We start from the raw sequence: 13,671 nt of genomic DNA on the forward strand, positions 1-13,671 counted from the left end.
TTGGGCTCAATCGTACTTTGATAAATGTGCCCTTAAATATCTTATTATCAAATAAAAAACTCTTAAATTCTTTGAAAAATGAAATATGCATTTTGTCATAATTCTTTTCAGTATAGTAGGCTATCACTTATCGTTCCCTTTCTTTATATTTGTATTTATACATATGCATGGGAGCTGCCATATTGTTTCCCTTAGACATCAGTACAGGTAATTTATTGCATGTTGTGAAATATACACAATTAAGCTAGAGCACTCACATACAGTGTTTAATAGCCCAACCCAATTTGTTAGATCCACAGGTAAGTAACGGCTCCACCCTCACGGGGCTTATAGTGGAAGCAATTAGCCTCTGCAAATAGTGATGAGCGAATCTGTCCCGTTTTGCTTCGGCGAAAAATTCACAAAACATTACATAGGATTATATTTCTTGCATTATTCTAAACCATGGGTGGATATCCCATCTAAAAACACTCATAGCCCTCACTTTTCTGTGTTCCATAGAAAGTGCTGCAGGTTTCCCTGGAAAAATGAGTTGTTTAAAGATATAGAATTATTTGCCTTCCTGTTCTGGCCCTTTAGCTTTCAAGTGGGGGGTCACTGACCCCAGTAGCCAAAAATCTGTTGCTCAGTGAGGCTCCAGTTTGCACCACAAAAAAATTCACAGAGTGAGGAAAAAGTCTCGGTCACAGGGCCAGATTCGCTCATCACTAGTTAGAATTCCTAAATTATTAATGTTCCTATGATATTTGTAGGACTCGAGGTGGAATGCAACAGATAATAGGAAAGAAACGGTACTGTCTACTTAGTGTGAGATTTAATAAAAAATGATCCACTCTATGATCCACTGTATTTATTTAGCAACTTCAACTTCAAATCCTACCTTTTACCCTCCAGGTCATCATTCCGACTGTATCGATATCTACTGGTTCTCATTTATACGATTGGGGAGATCAATAAGGATCCGGAGATCTTGCCTAATGTGACTTTGGGCTATCATATAGTCGACTCCTGTAATCGGGCGGTAAAGTCACTGGAAGGAACGTTTAGTATCCTATCGGGGACACAACAACTCATCCCAAATTACAGCTGCTGGAATAACAGGAAGGTTGTGGGCTTCATAGGAGACTTGTCTTCTGTTTCTTCTCTGTCTATGGCGACACTTACAGGGATTTACAGGTACCCTCAGGTTTGTGTTTAAAATAAATATTATTTCTTCATATAAACAGGCTTATTAAGGTGTATGCAAGGTACTGGGAGACCATTAGAAGATCTATTTGCTATTATACAACAACTACAATATGAAATTGGTCATTAAAAACAACACTATTATTAGCTGCTATAGATATAGGTTTAGTGCTATTTCAGGGTACAAAGCATTGCCCCAGACATAATTCATATTTGGGCACATCAGCGAGTTCTTAAAGTAACCTCTACTGAGGTATCTATACCTACAGTTCCCAAGTTTGTTACTGATTGGTTTAATACAGGATTTCATGATGTGCAGATATCTCAAGGCAGTAATTATTGTTATTATTATTATTAACATTTATTTATAAAGCACCAAAATATTCTGCAGTGCTGTACAATAAGTGGTATTGTAACGCCATTGGTAATTGGCATGGGCTTCAGGTTGGGTTTTTTGCCTTCATTATAGTATACTAAGGGGCTGATTCTTGAAAGTACAAGTTCGATTCCCGAAATGGGTAAAATTCGGAATAGATACAATAATTTCTGATGATCGGAAATGTCACGAAAGTGCTTACAAAAAAATCATATTAGTCACAATAATATCGTATTGGGGATCTGAAAGTCATGAAATTTTCATATCCGAACTATCCTAAATGGCGGGACTTTGACCCTTCAGTGCATGATTTTGGAAGCCTCCCATAGGACTCAATGGCAGCTCCAACCTGGCCCAAGGAAAGTCTCCCATAGGGCTCAATGGCACTCTGCAGCTCCAACCCGGCCCAAGGAAAGTCTCCCATAGGGCTCAATGGCACTCTGCAGCTCCAACCTGGCCCAAGGAAAGCCTCCCATAGGGCTCAATAGCACTCTGCAGCTCCAACCCGGCCCAAGGAAAGTCTCCCATAGGGCTCAATGGCACTCTGCAGCTCCAACCCGGCCCAAGGAAAGTCTCCCATAGGGCTCAATGGCACTCTGCAGCTCCAACCCGGCCCAAGGAAAGTCTCCCATAGGGCTCAATGGCACTCTGCAGCTCCAACCTGGCCCAAGGAAAGTCTCCCATAGGGCTCAATGGCACTCTGCAGCTCCAACCCGGCCCAAGGAAAGTCTCCCATAGGGCTCAATGGCACTCTGCAGCTCCAACCCGGCCCAAGGAAAGTCTCCCATAGGGCTCAATGGCACTCTGCAGCTCCAACCCGGCCCAAGGAATGTCTCCCATTGGGCTCAATGGCACTCTGCAGCTCCAACCCGGCCCAAGGAAAGTCTCCCATAGGGCTCAATAGCACTCTGCAGGTCCAGCCCGGCCCAAGGAAAGTCTCCCATAGGGCTCAATGGCACTCTGCAGCTCCAACCTGGCCCAAGGAAAGTCTACCATAGGGCTCAATGGCACTCTGCAGCTCCAACCCTGCCCAAGGAAAGTCTCCCATAGGGCTCAATGGCACTCTGCAGCTCCAACCCGGCCCAAGGAAAGCCTCCCATAGGGCTCAATGGCACTCTGCAGCTCCAACCCGGCCCAAGGAAAGTCTCCCATAGGGCTCAATGGCACTCTGCAGCTCCAACCCGGCCCAAGGAAAGTCTCCCATAGGGCTCAATGGCACTCTGCAGCTCCAACCCGGCCCAAGGAAAGTCTCCCATAGGGCTCAATGGCACTCTGCAGCTCCAACCCGGCCCAAGGAAAGTGTCCCATAGGGCTCAATGGCACTCTGCAGCTCCAACCAGGCCCAAGGAAGTCTCCCATAGGGCTCAATGGCACTCTGCAGCTCCAACCAGGCCCAAGGAAGTCTCCCATAGGGCTCAATGGCACTCTGCAGCTCCAACCCGGCCCAAGGAAAGCCTCCCATAGGGCTCAATGGCACTCTGCAGCTCCAACCCGGCCCAAGGAAAGTCTCCCATAGGGCTCAATGGCACTCTGCAGCTCCAACCTGACCCAAGGAAAGCCTCCCATAGGGCTCAATGGCACTCTGCAGCTCCAACCCGGCCCAAGGAAAGTCTCCCATAGGGCTCAATGGCACCCTGCAGCTCCAACCTGACCCAAGGAAAGTCTCCCATAGGGCTCAATGGCACTCTGCAGCTCCAACCCGGCCCAATGAAAGTCTCCCATAGGGCTCAAAGGCACTCTGCAGCTCCAACCCGGCCCAAGGAAAGTCACCATACTGAAGCTTGAATGAATCCGAAACTTTCATACTCGTTGCGACAAATACAATTTTGTCTCGTAAAAATTGACGCACAGCCCCAAATGATCCAAAGATAATAAAACTCTTCAGATGACGGGTGAGGTTTGGCCACATTGAGCTTCAGACCTTGCAGGCACTTTGGCATCACTTTTGTTCTACATCATATAGTTTAATGTATAAAATGACTTTCTATTCTGTTGCTGATTTTTCTGCAGATCAGTTATGGCTCCAGGGATCCCGTGTTTAATGACCGAGTACAGTTTCCATCTTTCTACAGAACTATCCCTGATGAACTATCTGAACTTAAAGTGATTGTGAAGCTGATTAAACACTTTGGCTGGAAATGGGTCGGGCTCATTGTATCTGATGATGAGACTGGGCTTAGGGCAGGTGAAAATCTGGAGAGAGAAATGAAGATACGTGGCATCTGTCTGGCCTTCTTCATTATAATCAATAATGGATTATTGGCTTCTAGAGATTCCATTGAGATTAAAGAGATATTAGTCAGAAGCACAGCTAACGTGATAGTGATTTTATCCAGTTTAATGTACATTGATTTTTTTCTGTTCTTTTTTGCCGTCTTTGACATGCCGGAGAAAATATGGATTGTGTCTTCAACATTCTTAAAGATTTTAGATATAGCTTATCCTCAAAACAGGAAAATATTTAACGGTGTTCTGGTTGTTTCTTATCAACGAGGGGAAATTCCTGGGTTTAAAGAATTTATATACGGATTAGATCCAACTGAATATAAAGAAGGTATTCTCTTTGCAAATGTCTCAGAGCGATTGTCGAATTGTGAACTGCCCAACCCCATCCCAAGCAGGACAGGAATCTCCCTTCCAATATGCACCGAGAGTGAATTCTTTGATGAATATGATCTTCCAATAAATGATACAATAAACTTCAGAATATCTTATGGGGTTTACACGGCAGTATACACAATGGCCCTCGCGCTCCATAAACTGTACATGAAACAAACACTGGCAAGTGACCATGAAAGCAGAGCAGATCTACAAACCCATTTTAAGCAATGGCAGGTAAGATTATAACTCACAAAGACAAATACGAGGGCGTGTTATTGCAATTAGGGTTGGGAAGGGTAAAAAAAAATTCCCCCCCCTAACATTTAACCCTTCCTCATGCTAATTAGCATATGCTAATCCAGATTCGGTTTGGCCAGGACCATGGATTCGCCCGAATACTAAACCGAATCCTAATCCTAATTAGCATATGCTAATTAGGATTAGGAAGGGTTAAAAAAAATTCCCCCCTAACATTTAACCCTTCCACATGCTAATTAGCATATGCTAATTCAGATTCGGTTTGGCCAGGACCATGGATTTAGCCGAATACCGAACCAAATTCCGCATGCTAATTAGCATATGTTAATTTATGCTAATTCCGATTTGGTTCGGCCAGGACCAAGGATTCGGCCAAAACCGAACCCTGCCAAAAAAGGCCGATTCCTGGCCGAATACCGGACCAAATCCTGGATTCGGTGCATCCCTAGTTTATGGCCCATAAATACTAAAACTGGACCAGATACCATCGTAGTGCTCCAAAGAAGTAAGACCTGAGTTTAGTTTTGGAGACGCTGAGGAGGAGTTCCTTGTGGAGAAATTCAGGGATAATATTCAAGATGTGAAGAGCAGTAAGAGAGAAAGGTTTCAGATGGAAGATGGCAGTAGATGTGGGTGAAGTGAAAAGACAGTGGCTAAGAGAAATGGAGATGGAAGATGACTGTGGACATGTCAAAGAGACATAATGAGTCGAAAAGTATGCAACCAGGCATTCAGTGTTAGAAACATTATTTAAAGTTGTACTTTGCTTGACAAGGATTTATGACAAGGCGTTTAATGGTGTGGAACAGCTTCTCTCTTAGGGCGAAGCAGGAGGATTCTAGCAGTAGAATTTAGTTTGACTGTTGGAGGTGGAGAGGTGGGAGGACTAACATTATAGACTTGGCTCTTTACAAGGTTAGTCCTGTAATCTTTGGCAATATCTCCCAACTTCACACTATCCAAACACTCAGGATGTGGCATGTTTAGATGAAGAGACAGATGAGTAGTTGACATGTTCCTTCCTGCACAGAAAACTCCAGGCTCAGGTGGGTTATGTGTATAACTATATATAGGCCCACTCTGTAGACTCACTGCATAATGCAATTAGATCATCATGATTGGCAGAGATCAGTGTGTTGGTGACCTTGTTAAAAAAGAAAAGTGAGTAAGGGGGGGTCTATTGTGTACTTTATGTGCTACCCCAAGAGTCAGCAAATCCAATACTGACAGATTTTCGTTGAGTTGATTCTTTAACTCTGCAGGTTTTAGGAACAGTTCATTTACTCACCACTTATTTTTCAATAGTTGCATGAATTTACTGGATATTTGCTCACAGGGCAAGAGTTTATCTATATCTTATAGCAAAAGAACCATGTTAAAAGCTCCTCTATAGTTTAACCCAGTTATACCCAACCAGCGGCTCAGGGGCAACATGTTGCTCAACAACCCCTTGGATGCTGCTCCCAGTGGCCTCAAAGTTGGTGCTAATTTTTTAGTTTCTGGTAAAGGAGGCAAGTTTTGGTTGCATAAAAAAACAAGTATAATGCCAAACAGAGCCTTCTGTAGGCTGCCAGTCCACATAGGGGCTACCAAATAGCCAATTATTGCTCTTATTGGCACCATTAGGAACCATTTTCATGCTTGTGCTGCTCTCCAACACTTTTTCCATTTGAATGTGGCTCACAGGTTTAAAAGGTTGGGGAACCCTGGTTTAACCAGTGCAAAACATAATTCTGCTTTCTGCAGACGAATATTTGTTCAGCATGGGTACATTTGGGGGGGGAAGGGGGGTTAAAAATCAATGACAAAAAAATGCAACTTTTTTTAAATTTATTATGAGACAGCTAAAAATCTGAATCTGAAACTACTCCAGCTAGAACTTGTCCAGATCATGTAGAAGTCAATGATGTCTCTTCCCTTTCCTGGAAGATCTTTCTTCTACGTTCCTTCCATGTTATTAACATTGGGCAGTATTGCCCCACCCAGCCAGGAGGTAGGACCTATACCAAAGCCAATCAAATTAGTTCCATCTGACTTCCTCCTCACTTTTTGTCCTACTGGACAGGGAGGTAGGGAGGGGTGAAGGTTTATTTTATTTTTTACTTCTGTGTAGACACAGGGGGAAACTTCCCAGGTAATGGAGAAGAATTTACCTCATACCATTTACCTCTATCTCTATTGATGGCACCCTCATCAACCCGGTTGACTTGGCGTGTTGTTTGGGGGTGATATTTGACGCCAGTCTCTCCTTCTCTGACCATACTAACACCACTGTCAAAAATTTTAACTTTTTCTTACGCAATATTGCCAAAATCCGTCCCTTTCTTTCTACTGTAACAGCTAGGCTGCTCATGCATGCTCTCATCCCGACTGGGCTACTGTAACCTGCTACTAACCGGCCTCCCTAACTCCCATCTTTCCCCCCTACAGTCTATTAAATATTGCTGCCAGAATTCTCCTCCTCTCACCCAGGAGAGTTCAGGCCTTTCCCCTGCTAAAGTCCTTATCGTGGCTCCTATTACACAAAGAATATCTTACAAACTTCTTCTCTTAACCTTCCCCCCATTCCTCTGCTCCTCACTACATCTCTTCCCTTGTGTCTCCGTACGTTCCTGGCCGACTCCTTCGTTCCTCGCAGAGCGATCGTTTGGTTGCTCCCCCCACTACTACTGCTGTTTCCCACCCTAACCCTTTCTGCCCCGCTGCCCCTCACATTGGGAATGCCCTCCCTGATTGCCTCCGGAGAGAATCCTCCCCAAGTCTTTTTAAAACTAAACTTAAAGACTCCCTATTGGAGCACTCACCCAGCACCTGATCTGGGAACTGGCACTTATATTGTAATGTCACCCACTGTGACCTACAGCACTTATATTTGCCTATTTGTGTCTGTAAGTTACTCTCCCATATAGATTGTAAGCTCTACGGGGCAGGGACCTCCTTCCTCTTGTGTCTTTGACTCTTAACTTATTGCAACTGTATCTTGTATTTATTTGTATTTATTGTTATACTTTGTATTTATCTATTATTATCTTAATAACCCCGTTTGTATTAATGTATTCTACTGTACAGCGCTGGGTACATAAGTAGCACTTTATAAATAAAGATATACATACATATATACATACCCCAAGGTGCACAAGTGTAAATTGTCACTTATTGTGAATAAATATAGGTGTGGGCATACCCATAATCCTAGCCCTGTGCTAAAATAGCCCCATTGCTGACCACTGTGTGGGTTAAATGCCCTGGGAGGCCTGTATACTAACGAGCTAATTATGTCCCTCAGCTGATGGCTGTCTGGGTTCCTGTGGGAGTTTTCCATTTTGCTGAAGTCCCTACTATTAGGAAAGGTGCATGTGTTCCAGGACTCCTTGCTTTGTTGTTTGATATAAGGTCCTCTGTATAGATACAATGGGTATGGGAGCTCTTTATTTTGCCTGGTCCTTCCAGGAATGACTATGGGTTGCTCTGCTGTAGCAGTAATGAACCTTCTTCCTTTCCCACTATGAGTCTATACCCAGCAAGCAGCCTTCCTGCAGGGTTCTTACTATCTGCCTGTGCCCTGGGAGGCCTGCATACTAACGAGCTAATTATGTCCCTCAGCTGAAGGCTGTCTGGGTTCTTGCTGGAGTTTCCCTCCTGCTGACTACTCACTGCTGGTAAGGTGCATGAGTTCTTAGGCTTTCGTTTGATATACAGGTATGAAACCCATTATCCAGAATGCTGGGGACCTGGGGTTTTCCAGATAAGGGATCTCTCTGTAGTTTGGATCTCCATACCTTACTAAAAGTCTTACTAAAAAATTATTCAAACATTAAATAAACCCAATAGGGCTGTTCTGCCCCAATAAGGGGTAATTATATCTTAGTTGGGATCAAGTACAGGTACTGTTTTATTATTACAGAGAAAAGGGGATCATTTAACCATTAAATAAACCCAATAGGGCTGTTCTGCCCCCAATAAGGGGTAATTATATCTTAGTTGGGATCAAGTACAGGTACTGTTTTATTATTACAGAGAAAAGGGAATCATTTAACCATTAAATAAACCCAATAGGGCTGTTCTGCCCCAATAAGGGGTAATTATATATTAGTTGGGATCAAGTACAGGTACTGTTTTATTATTACAGAGAAAAGGGAATCATTTAACCATGAAATAAACCCAATAGGGCTGTTCTGCCCCCAATAAGGGGTAATTATATCTTAGTTGGGATCAAGTACAGGTACTGTTTTATTATTACAGAGAAAAGGGAATCATTTAACCATGAAATAAACCCAATAGGGCTGTTCTGCCCCAATAAGGGGTAATTATATCTTAGTTGGGATCAAGTACATGTACTGTTTTATTATTACAGAGAAAAGGGAATCATTTAACCATTAAATAAACCCAATAGGGCTGTTCTGCCCCCAATAAGGGGTAATTATATCTTAGTTGGGATCAAGTACAGGTACTGTTTTATTATTACAGAGAAAAGGGAATCATTTAACCATGAAATAAACCCAATAGGGCTGTTCTGCCCCAATAAGGGGTAATTATATCTTAGGTGGGATCAAGTACAGGTACTGTTTTATTATTACAGAGAAAAAGGAAATCATTGTTAAGAATTAGAATTATTTGCTTATAATGGAGTCTATGGGAGATGACCTTCCCGTAATTTGGAACTTTCTGGATAATGGGGGTCCGGATAATGGATCCCACACCTGTATACAGTTTTATTGTGAGTCCTCTGTATAGATACAGTGGGTATGGGAGCTCTTTATTTTGCCTGGTCCTTCCAGGAATGACTATGGGTTGCTTTGCTGTAGCAGTAATGTACCTTATTCCTTTCCCACTATGAGTCTGTACCCAGCAAGCAGCCTTCCTGCAGGGTTCTTACTTTCTACCTGTATTTAGGTGCATGAGTCCCTCTTGCTTCTTTGTATTGTGTTTGATACATGAAATCTTTTATTTATAAGCCTCTTTGCAGTCACAGCAGTATCGGGTGCAGTCACAGCAGTATCGGGTGCAGTCACAGCAGTATCGGGTGCAGTCACAGCAGTATCGGGTGCAGTCACAGCAGTATCGGGTGCAGTCACAGCAGTATCGGGTGCAGTCACAGCAGTATTGGGTGCTCTTTATTGCACCAGCTGTGTTTAGTTTGGGTTGGGAGTTGGCACTGAGCAGTTTTTCTCCTTTTTCTGCAGGCACATTTCTATTTCTGCAAGATATAAGTCTCGCTTATAATCTTTGATTTCTTTCTGGTTGACTTAGGTATGGACCCAGTTGTAGTTCAACTACACCTGTTTTTTTTTTTTCTTATTACTGTTTCAGCAGGCATTCTCTAGTTTCTGCTAGTGTGTTAGAAGCCAGCATCATTTTTCTAACATTAGACAGGCTTTACTGCTGGCCTTTATGTTCTTAGCTTGTTTGCTGCTGCCTTTGGCTTGCATGGTCAATAGCATTGTTAAGGCTTTGGCTCTCATGGCTGATGGCCTCTTCTATGGCATTTTTGCTCGCTGGCCTTTCCCGGGTCCTTAGCTCATGTGGTGGCAGATCTCAGTCCTTGGAGCATGTGGCTTCCGGCCTTTGCTGTGGCCTGGAGCACATGTGGCCCTCAACCTTGCTGTGATCCTTGGCTCTAGTGGCCTCTGGCCTTTGCTGTGGCCTTCAACCTTGCTGTGGTCCTTGGCTCTTGTGGCCTCTGGCCTTTGCTGTGGCCCTCAACCTTGCTGTGGTCCTTGGCTCTTGTGGCCTCTGGCCTTTGCTGTGGCCCTCAACCTTGCTGTGGTCCTTGGCTCTTGTGGCCTCTGGCCTTTGCTGTGGCCTTCAACCTTGCTGTGGTCCTTGGCTCTTGTGGCCTCTGGCCTTTGCTGTGGCCTTCAACCTTGCTGTGGTCCTTGGCTCTTGGGGCCTCTGGCCTTTGCTGTGGCCTTCAACCTTGCTGTGGTCCTTGGCTCTTGTGGCCTCTGGCCTTTGTTGTGGCCTTCAACCTTGCTGTGGTCCTTGGCTCTTGTGGCCTCTGGCCTTTGCTGTGGCCCTCAACCTTGCTGTGGTCCTTGGCTCTTGTGGCCTCTGGCCTTTGCTGTGGCCTTCAACCTTGCTGTGGTCCTTGGCTCTTGTGGCCTCTGGCCTTTGCTGTGGCCTTCAACCTTGCTGTGGTCCTTGGCTCTTGGGGCCTCTGGCCTTTGCTGTGGCCTTCAACCTTGCTGTGGTCCTTGGCTCTTGTGGCCTGCAGCCTTGCTGTGGTCCTTGGAACCTGTGGCCACCGGTTTCTGCTGTGGTTTTTGCCGCATGTGGTCCTTGGCACTTGTGGCCTCTAGCCTTTATTGTGGTCTCTGGTCTTGCAGTGGCCCTTGGCACATATGGCTGATGCCTTTTGCTTGACCCTTGGCTAATGGGAGGCCAACCATGCAGAGGCCATGGGTGCATGTGGCTGCCAGCCTCTGTCTTTGCCTTGGCAGGCATGGCTGATGGCTTTCCTGTGGTTTTTTGGCAGATGTAGCTGCTTGTCTTGCAATAGCCATGGGCATGCTTGGCAGCTGGGTTGCTCCAGGTAGTTTAACCAATTACTCAATGGATTCTTGACAAATCCTCTTGACAAAGGACTGTGTTCCGTTGGGGTTTTCTTAATCAACATGTATCTGTTTTTTCTGTTTTATTACATTTTGTCCAACTGGTGGTATGTATATTATGCATTATATGTTAAACATACCATTTCCTGCCTTTTTGTGGTTAGTAGGTGTGCATTGAGTAATTGATTGATTTGTATTAAAATTCTGTTTGCCCCTATGTGGGCTTGGGGTGCAGATTCTCATTTTTGCACCCTCTTTTCTTCTTTGTTTTAAAGCCAGCTATTTCTGCTTTAGCGATTGTGGTGTGCCCCCCCCCAAAACTATTTGTTGGAGTTGCCCCAGGTAGGTTTAAATGACAGCTGGTGTTTGCCCCAAGTTGTGCAGCCAGTAGCTATTTCTGTGCTGACTGCTGGTCAGTAACTGTTGGTTAGGCCAATGTTAATCCATGCCTTGCGGAAAAAAATCGCTAATAACTACTAAGCACCATTTAGAAGAATATAATACACAAGAACCATGAATATCCTGTAAATAATATCCTTATAAATGGAGCTTCACAATGTAATTTCTGTCACATGATTCTCAGAAATAATATTAAATAATGTACCCCTGTTGTAAAATATGAGGATATTAGAAGTCACCTCAGAGTTCCATGACCTGTATAAACAGTCATGGAACTACTCGGTGACTTATAATATCCTTATATGTTACAATAGGGGGCACTTTATTCACTATATATTATAAGGAACTCCTCGGGGGGCTTATAATATCCCTATATGTTACAATAGGGGGCACTTTATTCACTATATATTATAAGGAACTCCTCGGGGGCTTATAATATCCCTATATGTTACAATAGGGGGCACTTTATTCACTATATATTATAAGGAACTCCTCGGGGGCTTATAATATCCCTATATGTTACAATAGGGGGTACTTTATTCACTATATATTATAAGGAACCCCTCTGTGACTTATAATATCCCTATATGTTACAATAGGGGGTACTTTATTCACTATATATTATAAGGAACTCCTCGGGGACTTATAATATCCCTATATGTTACAATAGGGGGTACTTTATTCACTATATAATTGACAATATACTGTAGTATAGTGCAAATATACTCACAGCTCTTCTGTATTATATACACATTATAAACACTTACATGGACTTTAATGAATCTCTCGCTTTTAGCTAAACAACATGATACAGAGGAAAGATTTTGATGGAGCTGCTGGAGACAGAATGTACATAAAAGCCAAAGGAGACCCATCCACCCATTATGAAATTCTGAAATGTTTCTTCTCAGAAGAAGGAGGAGTCCAAACGGTGAAGGTTGGAAGCTTTGATACAACCAAATCTGCTGGGAATCAGCTGTACATCAATAGCAGCGCTGATCTCTGGGGCCCTTATTTTACAGAGGTAACATTGTATCATCATTAGTAAGCCAGCACTTCATATTAATACTACAACAAACAGGGCTCTTATAATAAATGAACCCATGAGGGTTACTGGAGGGTAAACAGAAGTTAATGGGGTTTTTTATTAATCTGTGCCGGCAGCCAGAAATGTATGTGAATAGTGATGGGCGAAATGTTTTGGCAGGCATGGATTCGCGGCGCATTTCTGAAAAATGAAAATAAAAAAAAATAAAAGCCGCGGTCGACGAAATAATAGGTGCGGTCGACGAAATAATAGGTGCGGTCGACGAAATAATAGGTGCGGTCGACGAAATAACAAGCGCGGGCGACGAAATAACAAGCACGGGCGACAAAATAACAGGCGCGGGCGACGAAATAAAAGCTGCGGGCTACAAAATTTTAGCTGCAGGTGACAATTTTTTTTCTGCCGCACAACATTTTCGCTGTTTTGCTAATTTTTCGCCGTTTCGCGAAACAGAACAGATTCGCTCATCACTATATGTGAATATTTACAAAAGTCTTGTTCTGACTAATGCATTAATGGAAGTTAAAATCACGTTACTATTTGGCCCCACAGCGCCCCAAGTCTCGGTGCAATGAGCCCTGCCTGCCCGGATACAGGAAATACAAAATCAAAGGGGAGCAACCCTGCTGTTATAAATGTGTCCCGTGTGCGGAAGGGGAAATATCCAACTCCTCAGGTATGTAATAAAGCAAAAACAACCAAATAATCTGAAAGGACTTCTCTGGATTTCCCAGATATTTAGGTTTTCTAAGCCGTGTTCATTTGTTTAAATATCACAAAATATAAAGGTACAAAGGTAAAAATTCCAAAATTGTTTGTTTTTTTCATGTTAAACATATTAAGCACTAGTAATCCGGAAAAGTCACCTGGGATATCCCTATAGTCCCCTGATTTCTATATATCCCACATGTCTGATGGAATGAGAGTGAGACTTTGGCCCTTTTGACCATCTAATTGATTAATAAGATCAATAAGCATCAGCAGAACAGCCCTATTGGGTTTATTTCATGGTTAAATGATTCCCTTTTCTCTGTAATAATAAAACAGTACCTGTACTTGATCCCAACTAAGATATAATTACCCCTTATTGGGGCAGAACAGCCCTATTGGGTTTATTTAATGGTTAAATGATTCCCTTTTCTCTGTAATAATAAAACAGTACCTGTACTTGATCCCAACTAAGATATAATTACCCCTTATTGGGGGCAGAACAGCCCTATTGGGTTTATTTCATGGTTAAATGATTCCCTTTT

The 13,671-nt window shown here is 43.3% G+C and overlaps 1 non-coding gene across 1 annotated transcript; it reads left to right on the top strand.

Annotated features, from left to right (window-relative positions):
- Positions 1-11,242: 11,242 nt before the first annotated feature.
- LOC105945575 lies at positions 11,243-13,222 on the top strand. The gene is made up of 3 exons (XR_004222634.1): positions 11,243-11,313; positions 12,167-12,394; positions 12,971-13,222. It is a non-coding gene; the product is annotated as an uncharacterized LOC105945575 (transcript).
- Positions 13,223-13,671: the final 449 nt, after the last annotated feature.

This window comes from Xenopus tropicalis, chromosome 5, assembly GCF_000004195.4.
Source record: "Xenopus tropicalis strain Nigerian chromosome 5, UCB_Xtro_10.0, whole genome shotgun sequence".
NCBI lineage: Eukaryota > Metazoa > Chordata > Amphibia > Anura > Pipidae > Xenopus > Xenopus tropicalis.